This window comes from Cervus elaphus, chromosome 9 (genome assembly GCF_910594005.1).
Source record: "Cervus elaphus chromosome 9, mCerEla1.1, whole genome shotgun sequence".
NCBI lineage: Eukaryota > Metazoa > Chordata > Mammalia > Artiodactyla > Cervidae > Cervus > Cervus elaphus.
In genome coordinates this window covers 99,916,415-99,922,901 of record NC_057823.1, presented here as the reverse complement: position 1 = coordinate 99,922,901, position 6,487 = coordinate 99,916,415, and positions in this window count along the sequence as shown.

The window sequence follows — 6,487 nt, the reverse complement described above, 5'->3', positions numbered from 1 at the left end:
GTTACCATGTTCACACTTTGAATTATCAAGCGTTCAGGTTTTTGTTTTTTTTAACTCCTGTCTTCCTCTGGGCTACACATTTGAAAATTTGCGGATATGACAGAAATTAATATATCCTAAAATTTCACTCTAAGGACTTAAAGACCTGGATTTATAAATTAGGTCAAGTTTAGACCAGGCTGGTGTCTTCTGATCTGTTGTGTCCTTTGAAATCAAAAGTGGCTTTCTTACTTGAAACCTTTAACGTGGTCTAAGGACAGAAACATCTTTCACTGGGTCATCACAAAGACTTCCTAAGTGCTCTCCTGGCCCCCTTTATCCTACTGAAAACACTTAGTTTAAAATATCTTTGAAAAATACCTCTCTGGAGACTTCCCTGGTGGTACAGTGGTTAAGAATCCACCTGCCAGTTCCAGGCGACACGGGTTCGATCGCTGGTCCAGAGATCGCACACGCCTCAGAGCAACTAAGTCCAAGTACCACAAGTACTGAGACTGCATGCTGCAACTACCGACGCCTGCGCGTCTAGAGTCCATTCTCCTCAAAAGAAGCCCGTGCACCGCAACCAGAGGGTAGCCCCTGCTCGCTGCAACTGGAGACAGCTCGTGTGCAGCAGCGAAGACAGCACAGCCCCCCAGGTGAGAAATGCATTTAAGAAATTCTTTAAACGCCCTCTGACTGCATGGGCATTCTTCACAATGTCTCTCTTTTATTTTTTCATGGTCTCCATGATCTGAGCCTTTCCTGCTTCTGCTTTGCCAAAGCACACTGCCTGCATCTCTTCCCCGCACTGTGTTTCTGACCTTGTAAATCTCGCAGTTCCCTTGCGCGATCAGATCCGCCCCAGCCTCCACGTTTGTTTATCCCAGGGTCTATGCGCTTATACACTTGGTGATTCTTTAAATGTTCATTAGAGCCCAATTTAACAATCTCCTCCACAGGTAGGCTGGACCTCCTATGAGCCTTCTTTGCAAACATGTACCTGTCTACATAGGACTTCCCAGGCGGCTCAGTGGCCAAGAATCCACCTGCCAACGCAGGAGCCGAAGGAGACACGGGTTCAATCCCCGGGTCGGGAAGATTGCTGGAGAAGAAAATGGCAACCCACTCCAAGACTCTTGCCTAGGAAATCCTATGAACAGGAGAGTCTGGTGGGCTACAGTACATGGGGTCACAAAAGAGAACTTCGCGACTAAACAACAAAAACCTCTCTATACAGCTTACTTACTATGATTGTACTATAATTATTATCTCTATATACTTGTTGTCTCCACTAGTCTGAATTCCCTTGAGGATAACAAAGGACTAATTTTATGTCATGAGTCCATAGCCATGCAATCTGACACACAGTAGGTGCTTTATAAATGTTTGGTAAATAAATAAATGGTGCTGGAAAATAGCCAATCTGTGAATCAGAATCTGTTAAACCCCTAAATGAAGCTTGGCTTACAGCAATCACATTTTTAGTGAAGCTGCATTTATTTTGTATCTAACTATAAGTAACCTAAATGAAAACTTATTTTTTATTGACAGGATTCAGAGAGGGCAAATAAGATTCCAGTAAAGCTCTTAATGAATATTCATGTAAGAACTCTGGTTTGCAAACACAAGGAAAAGGAGATATAACAATAAAAGCTCTATATACTAAAATTTGATAATTTACACTTTATATTATTCAAGTGGTTTTATGATTTTGGGCTTCTGTTCGAATTTAATTTCATGTTTTCTGGCAAAAATATTCATCTATAATAACAGCTGTGCTCTTCAAATGTAAGAACTATTTGTATTTTGAACTTGGCATTAGAGTCTGGATGGAGAAGAAAATTTCTAAAACATATTGAATCCGTCTATTAAAACAAATGGTGTATATAGTCTGTGGGTGTGGCTTACAGAGAAGGAGAATTTACTTGTCTGCAAGGTCAGATGTGTATGAATGTTAATTTGTTGCTGGGTAAACTGAATTCTATCTCTGATGTAGTTTTAGGATAACAGTCTAAGTGCTAAGTTACACATATGTTTCACAGCAACTTTAGTGTTTTTAGATTAACATCTTTGATATTGATTTCAGTGTTTTTAGCACCAACAATATTAGAAAATAAGGTAGATTCAGATTCTGTGGATGAAGCTTTTGCGCTGGTAGCTAACATTTCCTCAAGAGGAGTAGGAACCGCCCATTCATTATGGTAGTTTTTATCATGTACACTCCTCACTGTTATTCACTTCACCCTGTGAAAGCACACGTGTCAGAGTAAAGTCAGGAGAAGGACTTCAGTGTGTTTTCTTCTATCTTTTTAGTAACAGTGCAGGGCTCATCTTCCTGTTTTCTTATTGTCATTAAAATGCTGTGAGCTTTTAAAGTAATGCTCTCCTATGTCCACAGATAAAGGGATGCAGAGTTTGAAGCTGATAAAATGTGAAAAGATTTATTACCAAATGTAATATTTGTGGCTGATATTACCCACTGTGTGTTCTGCCTTTAAAAAATGCAAGATTTAAGGTGTGACAACTGAATTACCTAAATGGTGAACTGAAAAGTCATCTGTAAATATTTACAATCACGTAGAAACACAAAATCACTGGAAAAGTTTTCACAGATATTCAAATAACATCCACAGGTGACTTTTTCTTTTTGAAAAAATAGCACTTCCTGTGCCACCATACAAACTTACAGACAAGATCACTTTTGATGTATGCGGTGGATATGCTCTGTTTCTGAAAACAAAATAAATAAGACATGCACTTCCTCCAGAAGGAGACAGGACCAGCACTGTGTACTTCGGCTGTATGTTTCCAAGCCTCAGGAGCATCTGCCCGTGACAGCAGGTGTTTGGCAGTTTCCTGGGGCCCCGGGGGGAGTCAGCTGCAGGAGAAAGATGACTCCACTGTGTCAGGGCCAGTGGGTTCCACGCTCATCCTGGAAACCATCGAGCTGAGCTCATATAGCAAATGATGCATGGAACTAGGGGGGAAATATCGCCTATACAGTAAGCCTTCTGTTCTCTTAAATCACATACTTTAAAAGAGAAAGCTATATCTGTATAGTGTTTTTTCCCTTTATTCTTATTCGGAGCACTAGTCTAAGCTTCACGAGAGATAGTTGCATTATCTCTATAAGGATAAGAAAATTTTTTTCAAAGGATGTCCAAATAAATTGGGAAAGCAAAAAGATGGCAAGGAAGCTAGATAAAAGAGATACTCTGATCACCAGGTAGAGGGTATCATGCTGAGAAAATGAGACCTGATTTTCTTGTTTCGTTTTGTGTTCTCCATCCCGAGGACCATGGACCCTTCAAAAATACTTTCTTGCCCTTGAAATCTGACGTCTAATGCTCACCTTGACATGAATTGGTTTGACTGTTTCTTATTGTTCAGAATTTACAAACTTTAACATATTTTATTGAAAAATGCTTTCTTAAAAAAATTAATTGCAATTTTCAAGAGCTTATCTTACTGCTGAAAACAGAAATGAAACAAACAGGGTAGAGGTAGGTGTTTTCTCCTAAGACTGAGTAGGATGTGCAAATATTAAAATTTAATTATATGTTGACTATCTTTTTTGGAGATTTTTGCCTTACTCCTATTTTTAAAAAGTGAAAGTCATTAATTAAGTAAGCAGTGTGGTCTTCTAAAACTTATTTTTAGGGAGTGCATACTTTTAAAAAATAAACACAGGGACTTTCCTTTGGATCCGGTGGTTAAGACTGCATTTCCACTACAGGGGGCACAGGTTTCACGCCTGGTTAGGGAACCACATGCGTGGCCAAAAATAAACAAACATAGAGGTCTAAAAGATTTATCATCACAAAAATATATATAATACAATTTTATGAATTTTTTGATGGAGTGAAGAAAGTTCACAGATTAATGAAGATTGAGGCTCCATTTTCAAAAACATGAATATGTGACAACCTTGATAGTATTGATAGGGGGGCACAGTCTGCATGGATTAAAGAATTTTAAGAGGGTTCATAGAAGTAGCAATTATCGATTAAGTTCCTAGCAAATGATCATTGCTGTTAATCTCAACTACAGTGAAACTAACAGTAGCTTCAGCATGCTTCCATTTGCCAGAGTCTCTCTAAATACTTTCTATGGTCTGGCACGCCAGTATGCAGCAGGGTAAAATCTGAATCGATGCTGACGGACTCTGAAGCCTATGTCCTGATCCCTAAATTGCCTCATAGAGATTAAGTAAAATATAAATCTTGGAGCTCCCTGTGGTGGAGATCATTCCCAACTACACAATAGGAAGTGACTATGTACAGATCTTTACAGATCTTACACAGTGAGAGGGAGAGGAGGAAGTCAGTGGACACTGGACAGATGAGGAAAAGCTTTTGGACGGATGCTTTGAGCTGGAGAATGGGTAGCGTCTACATATTGTTTTTAAGGTAATGGGGATGGTGGAAAAAGAAAATTCTTATTTAGAAAGATACACAAAACAAGGCACAGAACATAATGTAACTCATGAGACTGGATTTGATTAAAGAGTATGCACTGGGCAGAATTCAATTCAACTCAAAATTGATTTTTTTTTTTTTTTGAGTTCCACCCTTCAACTTTCTCTACAGCCCCAACTAACAAGACACTGTGGCAGAAATCACAGCATTGTGAGGTAAAGTGCCGGAGGAAACAAAAGATGAAGAGAGTAGCTATTTGGAGCTTATTCTTGAAAATGACTCATTTAACTCTGTATGATTTTGTCTTCTCAGTCTAAAATGATTAGCTACAAGGCCTGAATAACTATGCACATTCATAGAATGAAAATGTCTTTGTATCTGGGACATAAAGGGAAAATGAAATGGACACCAGGACAAAGACGTGGGCATTTTCAGTAATAATTTTTCCTTGATGCAAAATGTTTTTCCTGGAGCAACCGTAGCAAACATGATGCAATACACTGTTCATTTCACTTGCTTCTTCAAAGGTGGAGAGGGAAAGTTTCAACAGTCTAATGAAAAAGGAGACCAGTTCAGTGAAGAATATATCTGTGCAGCATGAGATTAAAATTTCAGGTTCATAAACAACCCCATAGAAATTTAAAAAAATAAATTCATGTCTACTTTTTAAATTTAATGAAACCATAATTTTTTAGAAGTTATTTTTAAGTCCATGAAGTCAGAATAGAAAAGAAAAAAAAAAAAAGCTTAGCCAGATGATTTCAGATTAAATAGAACATCCTAGATCTGTGAAGTACATGGATAGTTAAAGAATAGTGAATGTACAGTTGACTGGCTTTAATTTTTCCCAAGAAAGAATATATGATAAAAGAAAAATACTACTACTCTCCTTTCCTGTATTTTTTAGCATAAAGGATATTTTAAAGGTAAAGTTGTTGCTTAGTTGCTAAGTCGTGTCCCACTCTTTTGCGACCCCATGGACTGTACCCCACCAGGCTCCTCTGTTCATGGGATTTCCCAGGCAAGAAACTGGAGTGGGTTGCCATCTCCATCTCCACGAGATCTTCCTGACCCAGGGATCAAACCCATGTCTCCTGCATTGGCAGGCAGATTCTTTAGCATTGAGCTGCTGGGGAAGCCCAAATATAAAGTACATAATCCTATAATAAAGATTTGTCATTTAAATCATAGAAGCCACAAACAGAAACTTGTGCACTCGAGGACCCAGGAGACAGGAGCCGTGACACCAAAAGAGACTTAGCCAGTCTTGCCCGTGAGGGGCTGAGTGTCTCCAGCGGAGGAGTGGGTTGAGGTCCGTCTGCCTCAGGATCAGGGACACATTCTGGCGTAAGTCCTTTAGACGGAGGTCACATTACTGCCAGGGACTTCCCTGGTGGCTCAGATGGTAAAGTGTCTGCCTATAATGTGGGAGACCTGGGTTTGAGCCGTGGATTAGGAAGATCCTCTGGAGAAGGGAATGGCAACCCATTCCAGTACTCTTTCCTGGAAAATCCCATGGATGGAGGAGCCTGGTAGGCTACAGTTCATGGGGTGGCAAAGAATTGGACAGGACTGAGTGACTTCTCTTGCACTTTTGCTTTCACATTACTGCCATTACCCCTACCAGAGTTTGGCCTCAGGGCAAACTACAGGAGGGAACACAGCCCCACCCATCAGCAGAAAATTGGATTAAAGGTTTAGTGAGCCTGACTATGCCCACCAGAACAAGACCCAGGTTTCCCCACAGCCAGTCCCTCCCACCAGGAAGCTTCCACAAGACTTATTCTCATCCATCAGAGGGCAGACAGAAGGGAAACCACAATCACAGAAAACTAACTGATCACATGTATCACAACCTTGTCTAACTCAATGAAACTACAAGCCATGCCATGTAGGGCCACCCAAGACAGAGGGGTCATGGTGGAGAATTCTTCAAGAGATGGAAATACCAGACCACCTGACCTGCCTCTTGAGAAATCTGTATGCAGGTCAGGAGGCAACACTTACTCCTTGGAAGAAAAGTTATGACCAATGCAGGCAGCATATTAAAAAGCAGAGATATTATTTTGCCAACACAGGTCTTTCTA